Here is a 16921-nt window from a genome sequence, read left to right as displayed (position 1 = left end):
TTGCATCAATGTGTCCTTGCCCTTTGAGGTTGATGCAGCTGGCAGCTTTCTTCACAATGATCTTCATTTTGCACAATGCCAGTGTCATATTTCAGGATTTTTGACTATTCCTCCTAGTAGGGAATTCGGATGATACTATTCAGTGAAGTTCACTTCACGGAGGTTAAATCCACAACATACAGCTTCCAGGAATGTGGATTAGATTCAGATGAAGCATCAGTCCAGAATATTGCTTCTCATATACCACATCAGCTTGAGACAATGAAGGTTCATTAGACATCCCAGTAAACATTCATCTGCATATAGTGCCACCGCTATTGACGGCCAGAATGGAGATGATTGGCTAAGTCCCCAATCAATCGTGTCTGGAGACTGCACTGTGGTTTTGCTCATGAGTTCTGTTTGCTGTAGTTTGTAGAGACTCTGTTTAAATAGACTCTGTTTGCTGTAAAATAGACTGCCATAAATGCTGCCCCACCTCCAACTCATTGGCTAACACAGTGGTATCAATAGGCACTCTATAAATATTCACACACAATATGCTGCAATGAGTTAATTCATATGAGCTCAGTGGACATTGATAGCCAGGAGTCCAAAGCTGGGGGAGCAGTAGCAATTTTAACTGGCAGCTGGACTGGCCAATCCTTAGACATGGAGAGCTGGGGGAGGGTCAGAGGTTAAGTCCTTAGGATCATGTCAAGCAAAGATTAGAATTTTAACTAAACCCTTGCCCGGCAGAAATCAGCCAGGGGGCAGTTGAAATAGAGTGGAGGACTTAACTGCTGGCCTCCTGCTCCAATCCTGCTGATGGCAATTTTAAATTGCGAGTGCCAAGGTCACCCACCCTTGTTTAAATATGCAGATCAGGTCCTAATGACATCATTGGGACCCGACTGCCATTTTAACGGCCTGAAAGTGGAAGCGGCTGTGTGGTTCCCGACAGGCTGAAGTTAGCGGGAGGAGGATCAACAGGAGAAGAGGCCCCACCAGGGAGGTATATTTCTTTACTTGTGGGGCCAGGCAGAGCAGGAGTGCTCCTCCAGGCTCCACATGAAAGTGTAGGCTTCCCCTGCCCAGACTCCCCCAAATTGATGCCTGCACCGGAAATGCCCTCCCTCACCATCCCCGCATTTACCATGGACCTGGCCCTATCCTGCAGCCTCAGAAAGGCTCGATCTTAACGGCCGGGCTGCTGCTTCCCACCTACTGCCTGGCCATTTTGACTGGGAAGTCAGCCAATGGCATTAAAATCGTCAGGGCCTCCTGCAGCCGCTCCTGGCCAGGCCGGCTGCTCGCTAGACCACCTTCGTGCCCGGGAGTTCAAACTCCTCCCAGTGTCTACACAAAATGTAAAAAGGAAGTCAGACATACAGGGCTGGATTTTCCGGGGGGGTCAGCGGGCACAATCGGTTGTGGGTCGGGTGGGAAATTGTTTTACTTCCCCAGCGGGTTGGGTCCCCACAGTGAACCCGCCGCCACGCGCCTTTACCAAATATCGGGTCTGTCAGCGCTGAGCAGACCCAGCACGCAGCGGCGGGGGACCCAATTCAGGTCAGTATGACCTTATTTAGAGATGATTAAGAATATATTTGAGCTCATCTTTTGATTTTACGCATTCGCCAACACGATCCTCACTGCTCGGGTTCACGTCTGTGAAGCTGATGCAGGAGTTCAGTGGCTATTGAATCAGCTGTTGAATTAAGAGCTTCAAATGTAAAGTAAAAGCACCCACCTTACAGAGATATCTTCCCTCAGACACAAGCTCTTCCTCACTGCATTTCCACAACAGATTCATCATGCTGCAAGTTTATATCCAGTCCGAACTCATTACCTCTCTCACCATTGACAGATTGCTTCTGTCATCTCTACTTCACCTGCCATCTATTCCATCAGTGATGTACCTATCAATTCATCCAATGAAAAGCGACGAGTTAAGAAAGTAACTATAGGTTTTTATTGGCTAAATAACAGAGCCCACCCTCGTGGGTGATCGGATCCAACAAGGAAGAATACCAGCCAGTCGACCACCTTTATACCTGGGCAGGTAGGTGGAGCCATGGGCGGAGTCAGCAGTGGTCAGCCCAGGTATAACAGCGTGACAGGAGGCGACCTCGTGTAGTGATACAACAGTGTAAACAGTGATAACCATAGTGTAACGATATAACAGTGATAACCATAGTGTAACGATAGTGAACGATAAAAGTGGTTTACCACAATCAGCTTGGGTGCCCTTTATCTCATCTTGATCCTCAGAATCCCACCACGATCAGCCCCAACACCAGCAGCACCAGGCACACCAGCAGCACCAACAACAACATCAACCTTCTCCGCAATCAACTGATGCTGCACAGGACACAGGGCAGCAGCACCCAAGCACATTGCTGCCCGGGAGGCCAGTGATGGCCTCACCTTGGCCAGATTTACTTCACATGATGCGCCAGGTTAGCACCACCCCACACCAACACCATAAAGCATCCCTACAATGCCCAAGCCATCCCTTTCACACTCATGACCATTGTGGGGGGTACCATTATAACTCACCATTCATTGCAACTCACTAAGCCACTTCCAAAGGTGCACACAAATCTGTCCAAGAATGCAAAGTGTTGAAAATAAAGGTTTCAATGTTTGACACCACATTAACAGTAACTTTACATGAACATTGCATAAAACACCCAAGTGCCTACCCTTGTGTGTTGTTAGTTGGTTGATTGGAGTACGATGAGGGTGAGTATGAGGGGTGGCTAGTGAGATGGGGTTGTGATGTTGATAGTGAGGGATGGATGGAGGTGCAAGGTAAGTTGGTGTGTGTAAGGGTGTGCAGGAGTAGGGTAGGGAAGGCAGAGTGATGGGGATGTGATGAGAGGCACAGCAGGATGAGGTTGAGTGTGGCTTTATACTAATGTTTCGTGATCTACTGAGATCATTGAAACGTTTGCGGCACTGCACACAGGTCCTCCTGACCACATCCCTGCGTGTGGCCTCCTGTGCAATGTGCAACCAGGCTGTGTTGATCTCCTGGGGAGGTCTCTTCGCCCATGGGAAGGAAGAGGGCCTCCCTGCATGCTGTGACTCCCTCCATAAGAGGAAGTCATGGGAGAGCCTGGGTGCAGCTGTGCACCTTTGTGCAGTGATTGTCAGTGTTTACAGCACCTCAATGTTGTAGAACACTGACAGCACAAATGTCAAAATAAAGTTGGCCAGGGTCCCTTGAAGGAAACTGGCTGATGACACGTCATCACATGATGTCACCAGACCTGCTTCCTCTAATTGGCAGGGAAATGCGCTGGGCGGACTTAACAAGCCCAATCATGGTAAATTCATTTCAGAGGCCGGGCTGGAGACAGCAGCGGGTCTGGGACCCGCCACCGACATCGCCCGCCATGGACACACCGAGGTGAGCAAAATTGTGGCCATGGAGTGAGAGCTCCTTACTTAAGTGTATTGCTGACCAGTTTCAGAAAAATTGCTAGTCAGAAATTTAGCCGGCTAATAGTGAGAGTTGGCTTTTTTTGTTATTTGCTGTCTGCGCTCTCAGGTGGATGTAAAAGATCCCATGACACTATTTTGAAGAAGAGCAGGGGAGTCATTCCTGGTGTCCTGGCCGATATTTATACTTCAATCAAGATCACTAAAACAGTCTATCTGATCATTATCACTTTGCTGTTTGTGGGAGCTTGCTGTGCGTAAAGTGACTGCCACATTTCCTACATTTCAACAGACTACATTTCAAAAAGTACTTAATTGACTGTAAAGCGCTTTGGGACATCCAGAGGTTGTGAAAGGTGCTATACAAATGCAAGTCTTTCCTTTTTTTTCCTGTTATGGAAAATTCACTGTAAATGTTATTCTGTTCATTCACATATAGAATCAATGGAATCATACAGCACAGAAGGAGACCATTCAATCCATCCTGCCTCTGCTGGTTCTTTGAAAGAGCTATCCAATTAGTCCCACTCCCCCGCTCTTTCCCCATAGCCCTGCAAATCTCTTCTTTACAAGTATTTATCCACTTCCCTGTTGAAAGTTACTATTGAATCTGCTTCCACCGCCCTTTCAGGCAGTGCATTCCGGATCATAACAACTCGCTGTAAAATAAATCAGCTTGTTGGTTTATAAATGGTTTCATCTCACTAGCCTCTGCAACAGTCTGCTTTCTGGAATAAAGGGGAAATAAGTGTGGGGGTACATGCAGGATTACTGTATCCAGTTCATGCTGTCATGCAACCAGACATTGGGCAGTGAAGATAAACTGCTGATTGTAAGGGACACTATGACCATTCACAGTAGATATCCAATGATGCTGAGCCTGCAAGAATATCAGTCAGCCTGAAGAGAAAAAACTTAGCAACCACATATCTATAATTAACAATGTGAATAACGCTTTCCTGAATAATCAGTCTTCTGCCCCTTTCTAATTCCCTGTGGGGGAGAAATTCTAGTATTGCCCCGTTTGGGGCGCAATTATCGGCCGGGCGCAAAGTTTAGCGCCTGGCACTAATTATCACCTCCGACTGCAAATTTGGCTCCTATTGCCCCTTGAGGTGATTGGAGCGCTAAATCAGGTGCTACACACCTCTCTTAAGGCGCTAACGCCGAGGAGCGAGGCGCTACCTCAGAGCGCTGGCAAAGCTCATGTGATGTCAGTCAGCAATGGAACACAGACACACTGGCACCGGCCAGTTCTTAAAGGGGAGGGTTGATCTTGCTCTCCATCCACACCCTGCTCATTGCAGCCTTGAATCTTGGCCTGGACAGACCTGTACATCAATTCTGCTGGAAAGAACAATGGAGAGACCCAGGGAAAGAGCTCAGAATGCAGCCCCCATTGTCTCTTCTAAATCGATGCAAGGAAGGTCAAATCAAAATGAACCTGCAAAGTGCTGCTCAGTACCCAAAATTCCTCAACACAGCTTTGAATCTCTCCAGAAGTCTCTCTCTCTTAGAATGCGTGGTGCAAAAATGTCGCTGACAAAAAAAGGCAGGAAGCGGTCGCCTTTAAATAGCGCTCCCCTAGTCCCTTCCCGACTGCAAAATGTTCCCCTCAACCTGTTGTTGCTAGCGGCAGGAGGAAAGGCAGGGGGCGCCACTCAATATCCAATCCGGGGCGATACCGGGGCGTTGCACGCTCGACTGACGTCATGATCTGTGGGCGCAGGAGATCGTGGTGGTAGTGTTTAGCGCCACCGCAAAATGTCTGTTCAATTTCAGGAGCAGCGCAAACATCGCCGCGCCCGGGTGCTAGTTGCTTTGCGCCCCATTAGCGCCTTCTTTGGGCACTAACGGAAGGCGCAAAGCAACCGAATTTTTCCCCCACAGGTGTGTTCTTCTCCATCTTTCTGTTTGTCTTTCACTCTTTTTGCTTTCTCTTTTCATTGTGGTATCCATATCTTTCTGTGTCCAACTCTTTTCTTACTCTTTATCATTCTCTCTTTCCTTTATCACTCTCTGTTCTGCATTTCTCTCTATGGCTCTCATATGTTCATTTATTGATGTACTAAATTTTGACTTCCTTTTTGTTAAAAGCGGAAGGTAGGCAGCAGATTGAACCTAATGTATTCTAGGTTGGCAGTAGCTACCAGGATAAGGTAGGGAGAAACTGTTCAGAAGCTGTTGTAAACACATGTGTGCGAGAGGGAAACTTGTACAGAGCTGGGGCTGAGGTTGGGAAGAAGTGTGATAGTTAAATCCTCAGACTTAAGGTTGATACATGAAGAAAAGAGGGAGTCTTGATGTGAATTTTGAAATGGGACAGGTATTCTGGAGCCTGCGAATGCTTGGAGAAAGAGAAAGGGACTAGAAGCACTCGGCACAAAGAATCCTGGGAGCACTCAAAGAGGGAAATATTCATTATAGCCCCATTTGGGGTGCTAAATTTTAAGGTGGAAAAATTCAGTGGCACCCCTTTTGGGGCGCTAACGTTGCCGGGGTGCTAATTTTAATCAAGAGGCGTGCGTGGGCACTCCGCATACAGAGGTAAGAAGGAGCAGGTGCTGGCAGTTGGCCAAAAAGAAAACTTCCTTCTTGGAGCGCAATCAGCAGCAGGCGGGGCGGAGAGTTCAGCAGCGCTGCATACTGGGCCGTGCAGCACTGCCGTGTTCAAAGGCTCCTTCCCTCCCTTAAAGGGAAGGGCCATTGCTGCAGGCAATGTAATAGAAAAATTACCTACCTGGACCACCAAGGCAGCTGTGATCTCGTGCGATCAGCCCGGCACTCAAGCATAGTCCCGGGCTGATCGTTCGCAGGCAGAAACCCACAAGAAAAAGCGGAACAAGAAAGGTAAGTTTTTTTACTTACCTCAGCCACCTCGCCTTTAATCATCACTCCTGAAGCGGCCAGCTGCCCAATGCATACCTCCTGCAGCTATCGGTGTTTTTCACCGCCGCTGCTGCAGGGGGCGGAAGTCAATTTCAGGGCCGGGGCACTACCAGGGTGATGCGCCAACGATGACATCACGATCTCCGGGCGAAAGAGATCAGGGCGCGATGCCGTAGCGCCGCCGCAAAACTCCCGCCAAATATGGCAGGAGTCGATGTCAGCGCTGCGCCCAGTCGCAAAGCCATTTGCGCCACATTAAATCAAATCAAATCAAATCAAATCAACTTTTATTGTCATTGTTAGTGCACAAGTGCAGTACAATGAAATGTAGGCTTGCGGCTCCCAAAAGTGTACATTTAGATTAAGACATTTAAACATTCAACATACATTTGGCTTGCAATACATTAACATAAACATAACCATAATAAAGTGCATTGGCAGATGTGCAGGCTTTAGAGTTTATTTGTGGAGTTCAGTAGGATGACAGCCCTGGGAAAGAAGCTGTTCCTAAATCTGGTTGTACGGGTGCGAATGCATCTGTAGCATCTCCCAGATGGCAGGAGGGCGAACAGACTGTGACTGGGGTGGGTAGGGTCTTTGATGATGGACCGTGACCTCCGTAAACAGCGTTTCTGGTATATGTGCTCTATGGCCAGTAGCCGGGTGCCGGTAATGTGTTGGGCAGTTTTGACTACCCGCTGCAGGGCTTTCCGGTCATAGTAGCTACAGCTGCCATACCATACTGTGATACAGTTTGTCAGGATGCTCTCTATTGTGCAGAGGTAAAAGTTAGAGAGGATCAGGGGTGACAGGTTACATCCCTTCAGCCTCCTTAGGAAATATAGGCGCTGCTGGGCCTTCTTCACCAGAGAGGAGGTATTGAGGGACCAGGAGAGGTCTTCCGTGATGTGGACTCCGAGGAACTTAAAGCTGTCCACCCTTTCCACCACAGCCCCATTGATGTGGATGGGGGTGTGACTTCCGCCTTTGGACTTCCTGAAGTCCACAATGATTTCTTTGGTTTTCTTGATGTTAAGGGCCAGGTTGTTATCGGCGCACCACTTCACGAGATGCTGGACCTCCTCCCTGTAGGCTGACTCATCGTTGTTGGTGACCTGGCCTACTACCGTGGTATCATCCGCAAACTTGATGATGGTGTTGGAACCATGAACAGCCACACAGTCGTGGGTGCCTTTGTGCCACCCCAGGGGCATTAGCGGGAGGCGCAAAGGCACCCAATATCGCCCCCAGAGGGTCTGCGGCTTAGAAGAGGGGCATGATGGGATGTGAAAACACTTGGGGGAAGTAGAGCTTTAGGAGGGCTGGGGTGTAAGTGCTAAAAGAACTAGGGCAAGTATGCTGTCATCATTGGGTCGGGCTGTAGTCTGTGAGCATCCAGGGATCTATAGGCAGGAACATTTGGATAGTTGGGGCCTGTGAGCACTTAGGTGTGAGAGGCATAGGCCTAGAAGTAAAAGTAGGCACAGGACAAGGCCCAGGCCTAGGTTGGCAATGCTGTACAAGCTTGTCTAAGTCCAGTCTAGGGGGGTGAAATTGGGTATCGCCCCGTTTGGGGCGCAATCTTTTGAAATTTTGAAAATTTAGCGCCAGGCGCTAAGGATTCTGAACTTCTACTAAATTGGGTGTTAGCGCCCCAGGAAGGAACTGGGGCAATAAATCAAGCACTACTAACCCCAGTGGGCATTACAGGGGCACTACCAGCAGAGTGCTAATGAATTTCTGGTGCAATACATTCAGCAATGACCCTTCAAATGGTTCCTTCCAGCTCTTAAACGGGAGGTTGCATCATTGTGCAGATGCTCATTTTCAGCATTGCTGGCTTTGAGGCGACCTGCGAGCCTTGATGGCTACGGCTGTTCCCACTCCCAGGGAGCGAGCTCGTCGGGTCACAGACGTGGCATTGAAGGCATTGGTGGCTGGAGTGGAGCGAAGGAGGGCAATGCTGTTCCCGGCCACTGGAAGGAGGCCATCGCCTCAAGTGTTCAGATCAATGTGGAGGGAAGTGGCCCAGGAGGTCTCGGCCAGTAGTGTGGTGGAATGCAGCCTGACACAGTGCCGCAAGAAATTCAACGACCTCAGTCGGGTGGTCAAGGTGAGTACACGCTTCAACAGCTCCTACAGCATCTGAACCTCAGTCTGTGCACACTGCACAAAGAACCACACCATCACCACTCACCCACCAAACATCTTCACCTACTCAAACTCACATCCACATCTCACGCCTTGCCTACAATCACAGCTATTCAATTACGGCAGGCATATCTCCCAAACACATAGCTGGACTCTGACTCAAACACATTTGTTTCTCTTACAGGCCAAGATGGCCCACAATAGGAGGGAGCAGCAGAGAACAGGCAGGGGTGATGCGCAGCTCCAGCAGCTCTCAGACCTGGAGGAGCGAGTGCTGCGACTCATTGGGCAGCAGGTGGTGGGCACCATGGCCATTGGTGAAGTCGACCCCATTGGGAGCTGAAACGGTATCTTCAGCCCCTCTCCTTCTCTCATCCCACGTCCCCCTCACACCACAAACCTTTCTCACTTTCCACCTCCTGAGAATGTCTGTATTCCTTGCTCCATTCCTGCCCCCCTGCCCTCACATTAACGTGAGTCTTGTGCCTTTATGCTTTCAGATAATCAGCAAACAGATGACCAGCCTATCCCAGAGCCTCCCAGTGAGAGTGAGGAAGGAGAAGAGGAGGAGGAGCAAAGCACCACATCACTGCATCTTTCACCCTCAGGCACCACCTCAGGTATTGGCACTACGCGATCTTTAGAGGCAACTTTAGTAGAGGGGTCTGCACTGGGTGATGCATCGGAGACGCATGGGCTGCAGAAAGGCCAGGGGGAAAGGGTAGCTCTGGAGCCAGTTCCCCGGAGGGTGAGTTCGCGTGCGAGTTCTGCTGCACAGGACTCAGTTGAGGACCTCGGTGGGGAGACGTTCACAAGAAGGGTGATGGCCATGCACACCGAGATGATAGGTGCAATGGCAAGGGTGCCCGAGAGCCTCTCAGTAATGGTAAGGAGAATGGAGGAGTCCATCTCCAACATTGCACAGAGCTCTGCAACACCATGGAGCCCATCATTTCCACTGTGTAGAGGATAGTGGACTCACAGAGAGAAAGTGTGGATCCAGACCTCATGACGTGTGTCATGGGCGATGTGGTAGCTTCCATTGCAGCACAGGCGGAAGCGACACAACATCTTAGTACTATAATGCAGTCAAGGATTTAACTACCATACTTCTTCCCAGTCTCAGACTGCTCTCATGCAGTCTCAGTTTGAAGCCACAAAAGCTCTGACTGCTGCCATCATTGCTGGGTCCACCACAGTCCACTGGGGACCTCATGGTGTCACAACAGACCAGCAATCTGTGCTGCAGCAGATTGGTAGGGATGCTGAGGTGCTGCCCCAGGGAGTGGGAGTGGGTCAGTGGAGCAGGAACCTGCTGTCCTCTCTCAGGATGGCAGCATTCCTGATCCCACTAATGCCACTCCGCGATTGCACTTGTCGCTGCCTGTCATCCAGCCAGCCCAGACTGCCACCACCCAGCCTGAGGTGGTGCAGTGTACAGCTGGGCCTTCCAGGCCCAGAGCTGCTCGAGGGCATCCTGCAAGGCCATCTGTAGTTTCTGGCACCGACACTCAGCAGCCTTCCATCAGCCCTGCTGCAGCCTGTGAGGGTGCTGGTTAGTTCCCTCAGTAACCCCTAGATGGCACCTTCACTTGTTTGTTTCCCTTTGCTAAATTGTTACTAGTTTACTTAACTGCCTTTTATCAGGTTTATTGGTTTCACCTGTTTTTGCTTGTATTTAAGTTCTGTGGTTTCTTCCCTCTGTGCTCAGTCTTGACAAGCCATTTGCCTAGTGGTAGCTTGTCTTGAGCTCCTATGTTTGTAACTGTTTACCTGTGTGATTCTAGTAAAGTACTTTTATTTAAGACTGCATACCTGCTTCTCGCCTCGTCTGTCTGCACTTGGGTCCAGAACCAGCCTCACCCTGACAGCAAGACTGAGCCAGTATGGACCCAGCAGTGATGGAGGAACTTCGTTCTATTCTCTCCCATTGTTAAGTCTGTGTGTTATAATGAGAATTACTACACAGACCACAAGAGTAACTTTTAACAGGTCTTTACTAGTCGAAGGTCAGGGCGGAACTGCCCAATAAATCATTACACAGCACTTATATATCGGTGTGGTCACCGCCGGTATTACAGTATACAGCAGCCAAGATAAAGTAGTGCAACTCTTAAAATAGTTCTCTTAAAGGTGGAACGGTTACATACACTACAATCCTCCCTTTTTAGCTTAACAGTATATATATTCCCCATTAAACATAACATATATACACAACTTCATGTAAAAACAGTTCACAGATTCAGTCTCTGCGGAGGCGCCTCCTGCGCTTCCTGACTCGGTCCAGATAACGCCTCGGTGGTGTAATAGTTCTCGGTGGTGTAGTAGGTTCTCGTTGCTGGGGTGACTCATCTAATAGTCCTTCACTGGACTTAACAGCTTGAACTTTCGTAACTGCAGAACCAGCATTGTTGACTTCTAAAGGCTCGAGTACCTTGGGAAGTTTTTCTGCTTCCAGACTGATTTGGCTCAGTTCGGAGGGACCACCTGCATGACCTGGTAGAGGTGATAATGGTTCAGATGAGTCATCATCTTCATCATCATGGGACAACTCACATGAATATACTAGATTGCTGTCCTCCTCAGTATCTACGTCCTCCAAATGTTTTATTATTTCTATTTTTGGAGCTTCAACTGTGAGTGTGGCTGTGGTCTGTGCATTACTTGATTTGCAGCTATATTCACCAGAGTCTTTGGGTGTGAGATTTGTAATGGTAAGTTCTATCACATTCTTATTTTGTTTAAATTTGTATCGGCCAGAAGATTTGATTAAGCTCTGGTCTTTGTACCATCTGACCATCTTGGAAGTAGGTGTAAACTCACAGCTCAAAGTAGCAGAATGCTTCTCTTCCACTGTAATGTTCTGTAGTTCTTTGACTACCTTTGACGGAGGCTCTTTAATAGTCAGCCTCGCCTCAGATTTTGATTTCCCTGCGATAAACTGCAGCAAGCCGGTCATCTTACAAGTTGTTTTTTTCAGAGTGAGACGATGAATAGTGCCACGATGCTCAATGTCCACATCTTCAGAAGCATGAAGAATTTCACCATTTATTATCCATTTTGGAGGCTTCACGTCAGCAACTGAAAGCTCACACTCAAGAATGGCGTCACTTGGCTCTGACACTTCCACATCACATATGGGTTTAATGATGGCAATTGATTGCTCTTCTACATATAACTTTGCTGTGCTTTGGTCATCTGTGGCATCGCACATGTAGTTGCCTTCATCTTCAAAAGCGACATTATTAATAACGAGCTTCCTGTACACATCTCCACTCACAATCTCATATTTATTACTGGGATGAATCTCTTTGTCTTTGTAATACCACTTGACAGCAGCATTTGGCCTGGAAACCTTGCATTCGAAAATGACACGATGTTTCTCTATGCCAATCTTCTCTCTTAAGGGTTTCAAAATTTAAATGGCAATTCTTTAATTCGAAGCAAAGCTCTGGAAGTAGCGCTTTCAGCAACAAACTTGATCTCTGCAGCATCTTCAGGTTTTGCCTCTGCCACCAATTCCCTGAGTGGCTTATTACTGCTGACACTGCTCACAAAAGGGTGCTCTTTCTTCTTAGCTTTCAACTGATCGATGAATTTGACATATTCCCTTTCTTGCTCAGCTTTGATTCGTTTGGCCTCATCGCGCAGACGGTTTGTGTGTTCTTGTTCCATTTTCTCAATCAGCTGCTTCTACTGTCTTTCCAGATTCTCCCACTCTGTGTCAAAGAACTTTATCTTTGCATTCATCTCTTGCTCAAAACGGCAAATCATTTGTTCTAATTGCTGTTGTAGTTTGAAATGGAGTTGAGTTCGAGCCCGGTGTTCCTCAGAAATGTGCATGTCTGTAGACTGGACAGACTCAGAGTTCTCTGTCAAACTATGTTGTTGTTGTTCAGTGGAATTCTGTTCTGATACTTTGTTCTCTTCTGAAGCATTTATGCACTCCTTCGTTTTTCCATCATTAGTCTGCAAGTCCATTTTAGACTTGTCTTTTGCACATGGGCTGGTCTTACCATCATCAGTTCCAGAGTCTGAGCTGATTGTCTTCACCGAGTTCTCACTCTCTGCTTTGTCACTGGCACTGCTGCATATGCCCTCATCCAATATTCTGGACAATCGTTCAGGTTTAACATCTTTTTTACCGGAATCTACCGTTATTGCTTTTAGGGGGTGCCAGTCCATATTTATTTTCCTGATCCACTCCCGTCCTAGAAGTGGTGGACCTCCCTCAGGTAGTACATATATGTCCATTCCTTGGTGTGCTTTGCCCTTGTGTACCACCTTGACTTTTATCTTTCCGATGGGGTATACTCTCTGCCCCGTGTATGTCTGCAATACTATCTCCGTATCCCGTAGGGGAATATGTGTGAATAACTTTTTGTAGTCTTGCTTATTCATGACCGTCAACGCCGATCCGGTGTCCAATTCCATCTTCACATGGACTCCTGCTATCTGCAGTGTGACCCAGATAGTTTGTCGGTCAGCTTCCTTACTCACGTTGTGAATTCTCAGACTACCCAGTTCCTGGCTGTTGGAGTCTGAATCCGAATTCTGTTCATCCAAACTCTTCTCAGCCACCTTATGTACCTTTCTGTACTTTTCCTGCGGTGACTTTTTGTTGCTGGTCTTCTTTCCTGACCGGCATACTTTAGCTTTGTGACCAAGCTTGCCACATTTTCTACATTCCTGGTTTTTAAACCAGCATTGGTTCTGATCGTGTGTTGTCTGCCCACAACGATAACATTTCGTTGTACCCGAAGCCATTTGATCTACGCTGAGTACCGCTGCCTTCAGCTGCATTTCCGCAGTGCCTCTCGCTGCGGCTTCATGCGATGCTGCAATAGAGACAGCCTTATCAAGTGTAAGATCATTCTCTTCAAGCAGCCGCTTTTGTGTTCCTTCTTTCGACAATCCACACACGAATTTGTCTCTCAGTGCCTCTGTCAGGCTTTCCCCAAACTGGCAGTATTTCGCTAGCTTACGCAGTTCAATTAAATATTCCGCGTTGCTTTCCTCTTTCAGTTGCGTTCTTGCATAAAATTTAAATCATTCCGCTAACATCAGCGGTGTGGGGTTCAAATGATTCTTCAGGACAGCAACAATATTAGCGAAAGTCTGATCCGCCGGTTTAGCTGGTGATAGAAGATGCTTCAATAGCCCGTATGTCTTCGCACCCATTGCGTTTAGTAAGGTTAGTGCTTTATCTTCATTTGATATTTTATTTGCCTTACAATATATCTCTATGCGTCCTACATACGTGGCCCAATCTTCAACATCGGGATCGAAATCGTTGATGTTACCACGCTTAGGCATCCTCGCAATCTTCTTGAGAGACAAAAAGAAATTTTTCTTTAATTTTTTTTTCAAAATGGCGGTTTCCCGCGCTCGTCTTCTTCCCCCGCCTACGAAAATGGCGGCTTCCCGCGCTTGTCTTCTTCCCCCGCCTACGAAATGGCGGCTTCCCGCGTTTGCCTTTCTCCCCCACTGGCTGTAATGGTGATTGCCGAATTTCTGCGTTCGCCCTCCCCAGCGGTTTTCGAATCATGCCTCCCAGCCCCTCTTGCAGTCCGGTCCTTTCCCCCCCCAGCTGCGGCTGAGTTCTCCGCGTTTTTTTTTAAATTTTCTCCCGCGTCTTACGCTGTCCTGGTCGCTGCGCCTCGCGGCCTCGGTAGCTGCCCGGCCTTCTTCACCGGTCGCGGTCGAGCTCTCTCTCGACGCTGTTGCGTCTCCCAGCCCGCTTGCAGCCCGGTCTCTCACACCGGCTGCGTTTGCATTCACCGCGGCTTCCGTGCCTTACGCTGCCCCAGTCTCAGCGCCTCTGGCCCCGACTTCTGTCCGGCTCTTTTCCCCTGGCTGTGGTCGAGTTCTCCGCCCTTATATCCTCCGTTTTTTTATTTTCTCCCCTACTCACAGTCAACGTGGCCGACTTGCTGCTCGTCGCTGATCGGCTTACCCACCACCGTGATAGAAGGGATGATCACTGCCTGTTGCTGATGGAAGGCTTCGTGTCAGAATTCTGCCTTTGCTCTGCAGACCCGAGTCTTCTCTCAGCAGAATGATGAGGGCGGATGCCTCTTCTCGACGCCCGTTAAACTGCCTTGGATGTATCTCTGCCGCAGGGTAAGATCGTACTCGTCGCCACTGTTAAGTCTGTGTGTTATAATGAGAATTACTACACAGACCACAAGAGTAACTTTTAACAGGTCTTTACTAGTCGAAGGTCAGGGCGGAACTGCCCAATAAATCATTACACAGCACTTATATACCGGTGTGGTCACCGCCGGTATTACAGTATACAGCAGCCAAGATAAAGTAGTGCAACTCTTAAAATAGTTCTCTTAAAGGTGGAACGGTTACATACACTACACCCATCAAGGTGCTTTCCTCGGCCGCCTTGAGCAACTTCTCCAAAGCATTTCAGACAAGGTAGATACGTGGACTCAGACCATTCAACACCCAGCCGCTGTGACTTCTGCTCAGGATGTTCCTCCTCAGTCAGTTCCTTTGGGTGCTACCCCACCGGTCGCCGACCTCCAGACTCACCGAGAGCCTCGCCTACCCGCGCCAGAGCGCTATGACGGTCATCCGGGCAAGTGTCGTGGCTTCTTGACCCAGTGCTTCCTAGTTTTTGAACTCCAACCCTCCATGTTCCTATCACCCCGCTCTAAGGTAGCGTTCATCATATCACTACTCTCGGGAAAAGCTCTCGCCTGGGCTACCGCTATCTGGGAGCAGCAATCTTTCATCTGCTCGGACATTCTCCTTTTCGTTGAAGAGATGAGCAAAGTCTTTGACCATCCTGTGAGTGGACGGGAGGCAGCTAAGAGACTTTTGAATCTGCGCCAGGGCAACTGCAGCGTAGCCGACTTCGCCATTGAGTTCCACACACTTGCTGTGGAGAGCCGCTGGAACACCGAGGCCCTTCTCTCCACATTTCTTCATGGCCTCTCCGAATCTATCAAAGATGAACTGGCATCCAGAGAGGTTCCGGAGGATCTTGACACGCTCATCTCCCTTGCCATCAGAGTGGATAACCACCTCCGGGAGCATGGTAGAGAGAGGAGATTCACTACTTCCACAGAGGTGAGGTCTTCCGGTGCTTCGAATCTGACCAAGTGTTTCCAAGTACCCGAGTCCACCTGTTAGCGCCGAAGAGGAACCTATGCAACTCGGCAGAACTCGGCTCTCCCAGTTTGAGAGACAGAGGAGATTGAGAGAGGGGCGTTGTCTTTACTGTGGCCTGTCTGGCCATCTCAGAGACACATGCCATGAGCTTCAGGAAAAAGCCAGGAGGATTGGGAAAATACTGACAGATCAAATCCCTTCTCCTACCCCTTCTGACTTCCAAACCCTGCTTCCCGCTCGTCTCTCTTGGGAGGGACAATAGTACAACCTCCAGGCGTTTATTGACTCTGGGGCCGCTGGCTGTTTTATCGATGCCACCCTTGTGCGCAGCCTGAAAATTCCTTTCGCCCGCCTTGACAAGCCTTTGCAAGTCACCGCCCTTGACGGCAGGCCCCTTGGTTCTGGGTGTTTTCATCATATCACCGGAGTATTACATGTCCAAGTAGGGGAGAGACATCAAGAGTTGCTGCACTTTCACCTTATCGATTCACCTGAGCTCCCTCTTGTTCTTGGACATCCGTGGCTCTCTCTTCACAACCCTCACATTGACTGGACTGCCGGGACTGTGCTGGAGTGGGGTCCTTCATGTCTAGCCAACTGTCTTAAGGTCTTCCCTAGTCTGCCCCGTCCCTCCTCTCCCGAGCCAGCTGATCAGCTGGACCTTGCTCATGTGCCCCCTGAATATTCGGACCTCCATGCTGTGTTTAATAAGAGGCGGTCCACTACACTCCCCCCACACCGGTCCTACGACTGTGCCATTGATCTCCTGCCTGGCACTAGCCCCCCTCGGGGTTGGCTCTACTCTTTCTCTGGCCCTGAGAATGTTTCCATGGAAGAATACATCAAGGAAGCCCTCGCTGCAGGTTTCATTCACCCTTCCACCTCCCCAGCGGGTGCTGGCTTCTTTTTTGTAAAGAAGAAGGATGGTGGTCTCAGGCCTTGCATAGACTATCGGGGGCTTAACAAAATTACCATTAAGAACCGCTATCCTCTCCCTTTGATGTCTTCAGCGTTTGAGCAGCTGCAGGGAGCTACCATCTTCTCCAAACTTGACCTCCGCAATGCGTACAACCTGGTCCGCATTAGGGAGGGGGATGAATGGAAGACTGCCTTTATCACCCCTAGCGGTCACTGGGAATACCTCGTCATGCCCTTTGGTCTCACTAACGCTCCTGCTGTCTTCCAAGCTCTGGTCAATGACGTGCTCCGGGACCTGCTGAACCAGTTCGTGCTTGTTTATTTGGATGACATTCTCATCTTCTCAAAGTCCCCCCAGCAGCATGTCCAACACGTCAGACAGGTTCTGCAGAGGCTTTTGGAGAAC

This window comes from Somniosus microcephalus, chromosome 8 (assembly GCF_052327205.1).
Source record: "Somniosus microcephalus isolate GS21.2 chromosome 8, FLI_Smic_1.0, whole genome shotgun sequence".
In the NCBI taxonomy this organism is placed as follows: Eukaryota; Metazoa; Chordata; class Chondrichthyes; order Squaliformes; family Somniosidae; genus Somniosus; species Somniosus microcephalus.
The sequence above is the reverse complement of the archived record's forward strand: the minus strand, read 5'-3'. Positions refer to the sequence as shown.